The following is a 13451-nucleotide window of genomic DNA, read 5'->3' as shown; positions in this document are numbered from 1 at the left end:
GGTGCTTGGCAGACTGCGAAAATAAACCGACTTTCTAATCTAAAATTTTAACAGCGCTGAACTGGGGACGTCAGTGCCACATATATTTTTTACGCATGTCGATTTAATGTTCGCTGCTTGTGTAGTGATGTTAGGCCTGACACATGGTGGTGATGCTAACAATTGCCAAAATGTTCTCTCATCTGCTGCTGATGGACGATGTTTACTGCATGAATGCTGCCACTCCTTCAGGTCGATGCACAAGTTGTTTTTCGCTGTCATTGTTTGGAGGCAGAGTTTTTTTCTCTAGTGCAAGAGCACTATTCCAATGAGTAAACCCCAAGCAACATTTCTTTTGTCCTGTGTTTATAAACTTGGCCTCACTGCTATGGAGAGGTTATGTCTCGCACTCGTTAGGTTTCGGCCACGTGGATTAGTACAGTCAGTCCTGGATGCAAATCTGAGTTGAAGGGGGCTGGAGGTTTGTTAGAATTAATGCGGGCCTATTTAAGTGTGGCGGAGCATAAATTTTGGTCTTTTATGGCCGGATAAACGAGGAAGGCATGCAGCATTAGCCGTTAGCTGTAGCTTTCTCATGCCGCATGCGAGCTAGACTGTCCCACTTTTTGTGCAGAACCCAGCCAGAACAGAGGTACCAGGCTGAATTATGGGATGTCTTCTCGGCTGACTGCTTAATTTCCGGAGCAGTCCTCTGCCTTGCCTGAAGTGTAAGGCAGTGGCCGCGGCATGGTGCCAGGTGGCTCCGCGGTGGGACCCACACGCAGTGCCGCCTGCCTATATTCAACTCGGGAAGCCGGGCGACGGCAAGTCTGCCAAGGGTGAGTCTTTCTTTTGTGTGCACGCTAGCCGTGGAATGTGAATGCACAAGACGGGGGTGCAAGCGCAGTGTGTCATGTAAAAGGCAAGTGGTGACTGTAGGTGGTGTGATGTTACTGTGAACTACTGCTTGAGTGAGCTCCATGAAACATGAGAAAAAATTCTACTCAACTCTTCTGAATATATGAATGTGCACTGAGCTGATGCACAAATGTAGATACACCGTGCATATATCATCGAGGATGCAAGCAAGCGTAACGTAGAACAAGCAACAAATTTTTTGTTTGTCATTAGCCTTGCCTTGCAACTGTTTCTAGCATAGGAGCTGAAAGAAAATGTGCACACAGCAGCAAGGCTGACATGCAGCTGCAATCAGAATGATTTGCAACGCAATGCTGGCGTCAAAATGGCAAAAGTGAACAAAGCTGACTTGAAGTTAATGTATGCTGTGCCTATGCTGTCTAATCTTCCCTGCCACTGTTGCCGGCTGATATCAATGTCTCGGCCTTTTAGCGAGTGGGCCGGGTTACATGTATGGCACATTGCTTGTGCACTAAAACTACTCTTCAAGTACTTCGTATCCGCTGAGTAGTATAAATTTTCGTATGCAAAAAATTACTGGACAAGTACCTCGCAGCAAAGGGGCATAATTTTGTCTCACTATGTTGATGCTTTGCATAGCTGCTGTGATTGAGGGGCCGAATCGCAGCTAGGTCGGCTAAATTTGAATATAACTGATATTAAAAACGTTCCTGGGCTGGGTGACGTCGGCACTCATTGGAAGAATTCCCACTGGTAGAAACTAGTCCCGAGCAATCCACTAAGCGTCAATCGTAGCCGACTGGTGCCTTTGGGGCGCTACATATTAAAATTTGGAGAAGCTGTGTTCCGAAGAGTCCGAAGTCAAAAGCATATAATTGCTTAGGCAGCTTCTTAGACGGTCATTGGATATAGTCTAGCATGTGCCGTGTATACCCGCGTAATGATCCCACTGTCATAATGAACCCGCCCTCCACTTTCATCGGCCAGAATCTACTTTTTTTTTCAACCTTTAGCTTTTGTTGCGGGGTCCACTTTGCACTCCATCGGCAGTGCGAACCTTGGCAGCGTGCCACTATTGTGCGCCCCCCACCATGTTGCATGCCCTCATTCTGCCCACTTGTATGTTTGCACATGTGCGGTTGGTCAGTAAATTTATTACACGAGCACAGTTTTCCGAAAGTTTAAACGTAGTAGTTGGGAAATCGTGTTTTCTGGAAACGTATTAACCTGGAAAAATATGGCGTAATGCTATGGGACATTTTTAGTGTCCGCGATTTTGAGCGTATTAACAGTGATATCGTATGAACTGGGAACATATCAACGATTCATTGTTTTCATTGACATTGGCGTTGACAACGTTCTAGATGCGGATGGTTTTGAGGAAAGGAAGGGCGCATAACTGGCTCCCTGGACGGAGTCTGCGTTTACGTGACGTTTCACGTCGCTCCGTCCTGTGATGCCATATGAGTGTGCAGTTTGAATCGGAGGGCGGCAAAAGCTTCTTTGAAATAAATACATCTTTCGCTCCCAGACGAGCGGCAAACAAGCCATCAAATGCTGAACTATCAATGATTTTGCTAACCAAAAAAAACATTGATAGACTTTTTTCACTGTCCCTCTAATAGTATGTATTTGCTCTCAGTTGTCAAGAACTGGTTATTCCATATGCTTATGGCTACTCTGTATGAATGCTTCCACTTTTGGAGCTCAGTGGCAGCACGGGATATTGGTGACTGTGTCCATAAATCTGCCTGCTTTTTGCTCTGATGCTTTGCCATGCAACTGTTTAATGGCTTCTTGCAGTTTTTGCTACATTCGTGAAACAAGATGCTTTTGGAGGGCATTGGATGAAATCTGTGTTGGCAGAGGCACAAGGCCTGTAGGGACTTTTTTTTTTACTTTAACAGCCCACTCACCCGGCTCATAGGAGCTCTTTCAGTTAGGAAGTTGTGAAATGATACAGTAGAACTACGCTGTTTTTCGTGGCGCCACAAGGAAAATTATATCAGCCAGGCAATGTAGCCAAACAATGTGTGTGGAAAAGATTGCGAGTGTTGTATGCCGCTAAGTGTGAAGCGCTGGAGGATGCTGAGCAGTGTTGGTCAGACACCAATGTTGGTCAGGCACCAGTCCTGCTTCAGCCAGTGTGCGGTCACTGTGCCACATGCGCTATACATGGGCTTTCAAAAATTAACATGCGGATTTTGCTAATTTGAGCTTCTAGTTCTTCTAAGCTAATGCTTTGGTCAGCATCGAGGGCAACAATGAGTCACTCAAGAGTGTTCGCGTAAGGGCTTTAGCTTTGTCTTGACATGATAGAAATGTAGCAGACCATGTTTGAGGTTTGATGCTGTGCTCATTGCGCTGGCCCTCTCCCAACTTTACTTGTTTAGATGCTTCTACCATGCCGTGATCGACAACAGGCACTGTGCCCTTGGAGAGAGCAGGAGGATTGGCTTGGCATCTTTTCTTAATTTTGGTGCTTGGCAGACTACGAAAATAAACCGACTTTCTAATCTAAAATTTTAACAGCGCTGAACTGGGGACGTCAGTGCCACATATATTTTTTTACGCATGTCGATTTAATGTTCGCTGCTTGTGTAGTGATGTTAGGCCTGACACATGGTGGTGATGCTAACAATTGCCAAAATGTTCACTCTCATCTGCTGCTAATGGACGAGGTTTACTGCATGAATGCTGCCACTCCTTCAGGTCGATGCTCAAGTTGTTTTTCGCTGTCATTGTTTGGAGGCAGAGTTTTTTTCTCTAGTGCAAGAGCACTATTCCAATGAGTAAACCCCAAGCAACATTTCTTTTGTCCTGTGTTTATAAACTTGGCCTCACTGCTATGGAGAGGTTATGTCTCGCACTCGTTAGGTTTCGGCCACGTGGATTAGTACAGTCAGTCCTGGATGCAAATCTGAGTTGAAGGGGGCTGGAGGTTTGTTAGAATTAATGCGGGCCTATTTAAGTGTGGCGGAGCATAAATTTTGGTCTTTTATGGCCGGATAAACGAGGAAGGCATGCTGCATTAGCCGTTAGCTGTAGCTTTCTCATGCCGCATGCGAGCTAGACTGTCCCACTTTTTGTGCAGAACCCAGCCAGAACAGAGGTACCAGGCTGAATTATGGGATGTCTTCTCGGCTGACTGCTTAATTTCCGGAGCAGTCCTCTGCCTTGCCTGAAGTGTAAGGCAGTGGCCGCGGCATGGTGCCAGGTGGCTCCGCGGTGGGACCCACACGCAGTGCCGCCTGCCTATATTCAACTCGGGAAGCCGGGCGACGGCAAGTCTGCCAAGGGTGAGTCTTTCCTTTGTGTGCACGCTAGCCGTGGAATGTGAATGCACAAGACGGGGGTGCAAGCGCAGTGTGTCATGTAAAAGGCAAGTGGTGACTGTAGGTGGTGTGATGTTACTGTGAACTACTGCTTGAGTGAGCTCCACGAAACATGAGAAAAAATTCTACTCAACTCTTCTGAATATATGAATGTGCACTGAGCTGATGCACAAATGTAGATACACCGTGCATATATCATCGAGGATGCAAGCAAGCGTAACGTAGAACAAGCAACAAATTTTTTGTTTGTCATTAGCCTTGCCTTGCAACTGTTTCTAGCATAGGAGCTGAAAGAAAATGTGCACACAGCAGCAAGGCTGACATGCAGCTGCAATCAGAATGATTTGCAACGCAATGCTGGCGTCAAAATGGCAAAAGTGAACAAAGCTGACTTGAAGATAATGTATGCTGTGCCTATGCTGTCTAATCTTGCCTGCCACTGTTGCCGGCTGATATCAACGTCTCGGCCTTTTAGCGAGTGGGCCGGGTTACATGTATGGCACATTGCTTGTGCACTAAAACTACTCTTCAAGTACTTCGTATCCGCTGAGTAGTATAAATTTTCGTATGCAAGAAATTACTGGACAAGTACCTCGCAGCAAAGGGGCATAATTTTGTCTCACTATGTTGATGCTTTGCATAGCTGCTGTGATTGAGGGGCCGAATCGCAGCTAGGTCGGCTAAATTTGAATATAACTGATATTAAAAACGTTCCTGGGCTGGGTGACGTCGGCACTCATTGGAAGAATTCCCACTGGTAGAAACTAGTCCCGAGCCATCCACTAAGCGTCAATCGTAGCCGACTGGTGCCTTTGGGGCGCTACATATTAAAATTTGGAGAAGCTGTGTTCCGAACAGTCCGAAGCCAAAAGCATATAATTGCTTAGGCAGCTTCTTAGACGGTCATTGGATATAGTCTAGCATGTGCCGTGTATACCCGCGTAATGATCCCACTGTCATAATGAACCCGCCCTCCACTTTCATCGGCCAGAATCTACTTTTTTTTTCAACCTTTAGCTTTTGTTGCGGGGTCCACTTTGCACTCCATCGGCAGTGCGAACCTTGGCAGCGTGCCACTATTGTGCGCCCCCCACCATGTTGCATGCCCTCATTCTGCCCACTTGTATGTTTGCACATGTGCGGTTGGTCAGTAAATTTATTACACGAGCACAGTTTTCCGAAAGTTTAAACGTAGTAGTTGGGAAATCATGTTTTCTGGAAACGTATTAACCTGGAAAAATATGGCGTAATGCTATGGGACATTTTTAGTGTCCGCGATTTTGAGCGTATTAACAGTGATATCGTATGAACTGGGAACATATCAACGATTCATTGTTTTCATTGACATTGGCGTTGACAACGTTCTAGATGCGGATGGTTTTGAGGAAAAGAAGGGCGCATAACTGGCTCCCTGGATAGCCCTGGCTCCCTGGACGGAGTCTGCGTTTACGTGACGTTTCACGTCGCTCGGTCCTGTGATGCCATATGAGTGTGCAGTTTGAATCGGAGGGCGGGAAAAGCTTCTTTGAAATAACTGCATCTTTCGCTCCCAGACGAGCGGCAAACAAGCCATGAAATGCTGAACTATCAATGATTTTGCTAACCAAAAAAAAAAAAATTGCGAGAGTTCTTTCACTGTCCCTTTAATAGGATGTATTTGCTCTCAGTTGTCAAGAAGTGGTTATTCCATATGCTTATGGCTACTCTGTATGAATGCTTGCACTTTTGGAGCTCAGTGGCAGCACGGGATATTGGTGATTGGGTCCAAAAATCTGCCTGCTTGTTGTTCTGCTGCTTTGCCATGCAACTGTTTAATGGCTTCATGCAGTTTTTGCTACATTCGTGAAACAAGATGCTTGTGGAGGGCATTGGAAGAAGGCTGTGTTGGCAGAGGCACAAGGCCTGTAGGGACTTTTTTTTTTACTTTAACAGCCCACTCACCCGGCTCATAGGAGCTCTTTCAGTTAGGAAGTTGTGAAATGATACAGTAGAACTACGCTGTTTTTCAGGCGCCACAAGGAAAATTATATCAGCCAGGCAATGTAGCCAAACAATGTGTGTGGAAAAGATTGCGAGTGTTGTATGCCGCTAAGTGTGAAGCGCTGGAGGATGCTGAGCAGTGTTGGTCAGGCACCAATGTTGGTCAGGCACCAGTCCTGCTTCAGCCAGTGTGCGGTCACTGTGCCACATGCGCTAAACATGGGCTTTCAAAAATTAACATGCGGATTTTGATAATTTGAGCTTCTAGTTCTTCTAAGCTAATGCTTTGGTCAGCATCGAGGGCAACAATGAGTCACTCAAGAGTGTTCGCGTAAGGGCTTTAGCTTTGTCTTGACATGATAGAATTGTAGCAAACCATGTTTGAGATTTGCTGCCATGCTCACTGCCCTGGCCCTCTCCCTACTTTACTTGTTTAGGTGCATCTAGCACGTTGACATCGACAACAGGCACTGTGCCCTCGGGGAGAGCAGGAGGATTGGGTTGGGTAAGGCATCTTTTCTTAATTTTGGTGCTTCAAAACAAAAATAAACTGACTTTCTCATCTGAAATTTTAACAGCGCTGAACTGGGGACGTCAGTGCCACATATATTTGGTGTAGAACTAAAGAACTCCTTCATGGTATTACAGCTTACCATCCAGCAATGGCAGTATGCATGTTGATTTATTGTTCGCTGCTTCTTTAGTGACGTTAGGCCTGACACATTGTGGTGATGCTAACAATTGCCAAAATGTTCACTCTCATCTGCTTGGTTCTAAAATTCACTCGCATCTGCTGCTAATGCGTGAGGTTTACTGCATGAATGCTGCCACTCCTTCAGGTCGATGCACAAGTTGTTTTTCGCTGTCATTGTTTGGAGGCAGACTTTCTTTTCCTTAGTGCAAGAGGACTATTCCAATGGGTAAACCCCAAGCAACATTTCTTTTGCCCTGTGTTTATAAACTTTGCCTCACTGCTATGGAGAGGTTATGTCTCGCACTCACTAGTTTTCCACCACGTGGATTAGTACAGTCAGTCCTGGATGTAAATCTTAGTTGAAGGGGGCTGGAGGTTAGTTAGAATTAATGCGGTCCTATTGAAGTGTAGCAGAGCTAAATTTTGGTCTTTTATGGCCAGATAAACGAGGAAGGCATGCAGAATTAGCCATTAGCTGTAGCTTTCTCATGCCGCTTGCGAGTTAGACTGTCCCACTTTTTGTGCAGAACCCATCCAGAACAGAGGTGCCAGGCCTAAGTATGTGATGGCTTCGCGGCATGGTGCCAGGTGGCTCCGCGGTGGGACCCATACGTAGTGCCGCCTGCCTATATTCGACTCGGGAAGCCGGGCGACGGCAAGTCTGCCAAGGGTGAGTCTTTCCTTTGTGTGCACGCTAGCCGTGGAATGTGAATGTACAAGACGGGGGTGCAAGCGCAGTGCGTCATGTAAAAGTCAAGTGGTGACTGTAGGTGGTGCGATGATACTGTGAACTACTGCTTGAGTGAGCTCCATGAAACATGAGAAAAAATTCTACTCAAATCCTCTGAATATATGAATGTGCACTGAGTTGATGCACAAATGTAGATACACCGTGCATATATCATCGAGGATGCAAGCAAGCGTAACGTAGAACAAGCAACAAATTTTTTGTTTGTCATTAGCCTTGCCTTGCAACTGTTTCTAGCATAGGAGCTGAAAGAAAATGTGCACACAGCAGCAAGGCTGACATGCAGCTGCAATCAGAATGATTTGCAACGCAATGCTGGCGTCAAAATGGCAAAAGTGAACAAAGCTGACTTGAAGTTAATGTATGCTGTGCCTATGCTGTCTAATCTTGCCTGCCACTGTTGCCGGCTGATATCAACGTCTCGGCCTTTTAGCGAGTGGGCCGGGTTACATGTATGGCACATTGCTTGTGCACTAAAACTACTCTTCAAGTACTTCGTATCCGCTGAGTAGTATAAATTTTCGTACGCAAGAAATTACTGGACAAGTACCTCGCAGCAAAGGGGCATAATTTTGTCTCACTATGTTGATGCTTTGCATAGCTGCTGTGATTGAGGGGCCGAATCGCAGCTAGGTTGGATAAATTTGAATATAACTGATATTAAAAACGTTCCTGGGCTGGGTGACGTCGGCACTCATTGGAAGAATTCGCACTGGTAGAAACTAGTCCCGAGCCATCCACTAAGCGTCAATCGTAGCCGACTGGTGCCTTTGGGGCGCTACATATTAAAATTTGGAGAAGCTGTGTTTCGAAGAGTCCGAAGCCAAAAGCATATAATTGCTTAGGCAGCTTCTTAGACGGTCATTGGATATAGTCTAGCATGTGCCGTGTATACCCGCGTAATGATCCCACTGTCATAATGAACCCGCCCTCCACTTTCATCTGCCAGAATATACTTTTTTTTTCAGCCTTTAACTTTTGTTGCGGGGTCCACTTTGCACTCCATCGGCAGTGCGAAATTTGGCCGTGTGCCACTCTTCTGCGCCCCCCACCATGTTGCATGCCCTCATTCTGCCCACTTGTATGTTTGCACATGTGCGGTTGGTCAGTAAATTTATTACACGAGCACAGTTTTCCGAAAGTTGAAACGTAGTATTTGGGAAATTGTGTTTTCTGGAAACGTATTAACCTGGAAAAATATGGCGTAATGCTATGGGACATTTTTAATGTCCGCAATTTTGAGCGTATTAACAATGAGATCGTATGAACTGGGAACATATCAATGATTCGTTATGTTCATTGACATTGGTGTTGACAACGTTCTAGTTTTGAGGAAAAGAAGGGCGCATAACTGGCTCCCTGGATAGCCCTGGCTCCCTGGACGGAGTCTGCGTTTACGTGACGTTTCACGTTGCTCGTTTCACGTCGCTAGGTCCTGTGATGCCATATGAGTGTGCAGTTTGAATCGGAGGGCGGGAAAAGCTTCTTTGAAATAAATGCATCTTTCGCTCCCAGACGAGCGGCAAACAAGCCATGAAATGCTGAACTATCAATGATTTTGCTAACCAAAAAAAAAAATTGCGAGAGTTCTTTCACTGTCCCTTTAATAGGATGTATTTGCTCTCAGTTGTCAAGAAGTGGTTATTCCATATGCTTATGGCTACTCTGTATGAATGCTTGCACTTTTGGAGCTCAGTGGCAGCACGGGATATTGGTGATTGGGTCCAAAAATCTGCCTGCTTGTTGTTCTGCTGCTTTGCCATGCAACTGTTTAATGGCTTCATGCAGTTTTTGCTACATTCGTGAAACAAGATGCTTGTGGAGGGCATTGGAAGAAGGCTGTGTTGGCAGAGGCACAAGGCCTGTAGGGACTTTTTTTTTTACTTTAACAGCCCTCTCACCCGGCTCATAGGAGCTCTTTCAGTTAGGAAGTTGTGAAATGATACAGTAGAACTACGCTGTTTTTCATGGCGCCACAAGGAAAATTATATCAGCCAGGCAATGTAGCCAAACAATGTGTGTGGAAAAGATTGCGAGTGTTGTATGCCGCTAAGTGTGAAGCGCTGGAGGATGCTGAGCAGTGTTGGTCAGGCACCAATGTTGGTAAGGCACCAGTCCTGCTTCAGCCAGTGTGCGGTCACTGTGCCACATGCGCTAAACATGGGCTTTCAAAAATTAACATGTGGATTTTGATAATTTGAGCTTCTAGTTCTTCTAAGCTAATGCTTTGGTCAGCATCGAGGGCAACAATGAGTCACTCAAGAGTGTTCGCGTAAAGGCTTTAGCTTTGTCTTGACATGATAGAATTGTAGCAAACCATGTTTGAGATTTGCTGCCATGCTCACTGCCCTGGCCCTCTCCCTACTTTACTTGTTTAGGTGCATCTAGCAGGCTGACATCGACAACAGGCACTGTGCCCTCGGAGAGAGCAGGAGGATTGGGTTGGGTAAGGCATCTTTTCTTAATTTTGGTGCTTTGCAAACAACAAAAATAAACTGACTTTCTCATCTGAAATTTTAACAGCGCTGAACTGGGGACGTCAGTGCCACATATATTTGGTGTAGAACTAAAGAACTCCTTCATGGTATTACAGCTTACCATCCAGCATGTTGATTTAATGTTCGCTGCTTCTTTAGTGACGTTAGGCCTGACACATTGTGGTGATGCTAACAATTGCCAAAATGTTCACGCTCATCTGCTTGGTTCTAAAATTCACTCGCATCTGCTGCTAATGCGTGAGGTTTACTGCATGAATGCTGCCACTCCTTCAGGTCGATGCACAAGTTGTTTTTCGCTGTCATTGTTTGGAGGCAGACTTTCTTTTCCTTAGTGCAAGAGGACTATTCCAATGGGTAAACCCCAAGCAACATTTCTTTTGCCCTGTGTTTATAAACTTTGCCTCACTGCTATGGAGAGGTTATGTCTCGCACTCACTAGTTTTCCACCACGTGGATTAGTACAGTCAGTCCTGGATGTAAATCTTAGTTGAAGGGGGCTGGAGGTTAGTTAGAATTAATGCGGTCCTATTGAAGTGTAGCAGAGCTAAATTTTGGTCTTTTATGGCCAGATAAACGAGGAAGGCATGCAGAATTAGCCATTAGCTGTAGCTTTCTCATGCCGCTTGCGAGTTAGACTGTCCCACTTTTTGTGCAGAAGCCATCCAGAACAGAGGTGCCAGGCCGAAGTATGTGATGGCTTCGCGGCATGGTGCCAGGTGGCTCCGCGGTGGGACCCACACGCAGTGCCGCCTGCCTATATTCGACTCGGGAAGCCGGGCGACGGCAAGTCTGCCAAGGGTGAGTCTTTCCTTTGTGTGCACGCTAGCCGTGGAATGTGAATGCACAAGACGGGGGTCAGTAAATTGGTCAGTAAATTTATTACACGAGCACAGTTTTCCGAAAGTTTAAACGTAGTAGTTGGGAAATCGTGTTTTCTGGGAACGTATTAACCAGGAAAAATATGGCGTAATGCTATGGAACATTTCTAATGTCCGCAATTTTGAGCGTACTAACTGAGAAATGTATGAACTGGGAACATATCAACGAGGTTTTACTGTAATTTTGTTTTATGGAGCAGGAGTTGACATACTAAGTAGCTTCATCTTTCATGCTCACTCTTACCACTTGTTTGCTTGTTACTTTTTTATTCTGGGATGTGTAAAAGTATTTTATTGCAGGGAGTGGATGATACCTTGGAAACAGTGTAATTTTGGAATATTATCGTACTGGTTAAGAGAAAGCTGTGGACTTTCTGTGGTGTGAAGTCCAAATTTTGTTTGTTTTGTGTATGAAGCAGTGAGACATGAAAATTGGGCATTTTATTTTTTTCAGGGGTTGGAAGAGGTGCCTTTTGAATCTGCCAGCGGTGCAAGTCTGTTTTTGCCTTTGATGCAGCTATGTGCCGGATGTGTTTGAAGCCTTTAGCTTGACCAGCTGTTATACCATGTTGCCTTTCATTTCTTTTTTTTTCTTTTTAGAGTGTGTGGATCAACATTTAGTTGGCAGGTCGGACTGATACGAAAAGGCTTAGGCTGTAGTTTTGTGTGTAGGGATTTTTTGCGTGTTTATAATGAAGTCCCAAAGTTGTGACTTCATGATATTGACTATAGCTGTGCTTCTTTTTTTGTTGTTGTTGTTGTCAAGTATGACAGTGGCTTAGGCCTCAGTTTTGAGGGTTTTTTTCCTAGTTTTCTAATCGAATGAAGTCGTTGAGTTCGGACTTATTTGGGACATTGACTTTGGCTTTTGTTGTGCATCTAAGGCCCCGGTGCTGAAGTCAAGGAGAAGTCTCTGCAGCTTTTCTTTGTATCATAATAAACATTTGAATCAGTACGTGCTTGATCTTTGCCATATTTCAGTTGTGCTTCTTTGTCTTTTTGTGGTTCCACATCTTGGAGATGTGCAGGTGGTCAGACGACTGCCTATATGACACATTAATTGCCATCTTGTACTTGTTGATGTGGACGAGCAGCAAGGTTGCAGTCATCATATGTAAGTGAAAAATAGTGGCTAATTTAAACACACCTTTCATGAAAAGTTAATATGGATATCTATAGCTGTCAATGGTATGCAGGCAGCAGTACAATGTTTACTCTCACATCGTGTACGTACAAAACACATACATTCACCCAGAGCAACTATCCTTTTATACATGGCGAAAAAAATGAATGTGGATTCCGTCAGTTAATCCAGGATATACAAAGCGAAAGCTGTCGGCATTCATTGTGTTCATTGGCATGGGCGTTGACAACGCTCTAGATGCGGATGGTTTTGAGGAAAGGAAGGGCGCATAACTGGCTCTCTGGGTCAGTGGACGCCTTAATTGCGCTTTGAGATATGTGGCTGTGGTGAGAGATGTGGGCTGCATGCATTAGGGCTGACAACTGGCAGACGCGCGGCACTGCAGCAATAGGCCACAGCGTTCATTGGGTGACCAACCTCTCGCGATCAACCATTAACTGCCAGGGTGGCAGGGTGGGCGCACTGCCCATCCAGTATGGAGAATGCACTAAATTCCATGCCGCGTTTGTTCAGCTAGATCACTTGATCGGGCAGCAGCCGCTCTGTGGCTGTGGAGCCCCAGCACAGCGACGGGGAAGTCACGTGATGCGTTAGTATTTCTGCGGCGCAGCAAGGACTTTCAAAGTCGAACTGCAGCCCACGGCGAAATCAGTGCCACTAGGCCAGTAAAGCTCTCGCTTTAAAACTGTGTGCAACAAAAGGTGGAATGTACAGAGCGAATAAAGAAGTAACACACAGGTGCAGTGTGTTGCTGCGGTTGTATGTTCCTACTTAATTTGTCTTTGGTGGTTCCCTTCCATTTGAGCACACATTATCCCCTCAGGGGGCGTCTGGAGCTTGCAGGCGTTGGTGAGTGGTGACACCACGGGTTCCCGAGCATCCGCAGGGACATCCCCGCACGGGGATGATGGGGAACAGTGCATCACCATGGACCCGAGCACCCGTGCTTCGCCGTGCGTGGCATCGCCATGTCCAGGGAAAAGGGGATTCTGGTGGCTGAGCCGATGCCGAGCATTTGGACCTCGGCGGAGGCAACACACCACTTTGGTCCCAGCTTCCTGTAGACGGCACCTCCAGCCTGACCCGACCGGGGGAAATCTGCAGTCGCCTTTTCCTATCCTCCCCTCCGTCTTTCGCTTTCCTATCATCTTTCTTAGAACTTTCCTGTCTCTTCCTCCCTTCTCGGTTTTTTCAATTTTCATAGGCGGCGAGAGTTAACCTTGTGTGGCCAACCACGCTGAATTGCCTCATATTTGGTTATAGCAGTGGTGTACAGCTGGCGTGGGCAGAACTTGTTCTAAAGTTCCTGTCCCGGC

At 45.9% G+C, this 13451-nt stretch overlaps 1 long non-coding RNA gene across 1 annotated transcript; it reads left to right on the top strand.

Annotated features, from left to right (window-relative positions):
- Positions 1-10773: 10773 nt before the first annotated feature.
- LOC144134641 (uncharacterized) lies at positions 10774-11946 on the top strand. Its single transcript, XR_013315190.1, has 2 exons — positions 10774-10911; positions 11446-11946. It is a non-coding gene; the product is annotated as an uncharacterized LOC144134641 (long non-coding RNA).
- Positions 11947-13451: the final 1505 nt, after the last annotated feature.

The sequence above is a fragment of the Amblyomma americanum genome, chromosome 1, assembly GCF_052857255.1.
Source record: "Amblyomma americanum isolate KBUSLIRL-KWMA chromosome 1, ASM5285725v1, whole genome shotgun sequence".
NCBI classification, from domain to species: domain Eukaryota; kingdom Metazoa; phylum Arthropoda; class Arachnida; order Ixodida; family Ixodidae; genus Amblyomma; species Amblyomma americanum.
Note: the sequence above shows the minus strand (reverse complement) of the source record. Positions and strands in the feature narration are given on the sequence as shown.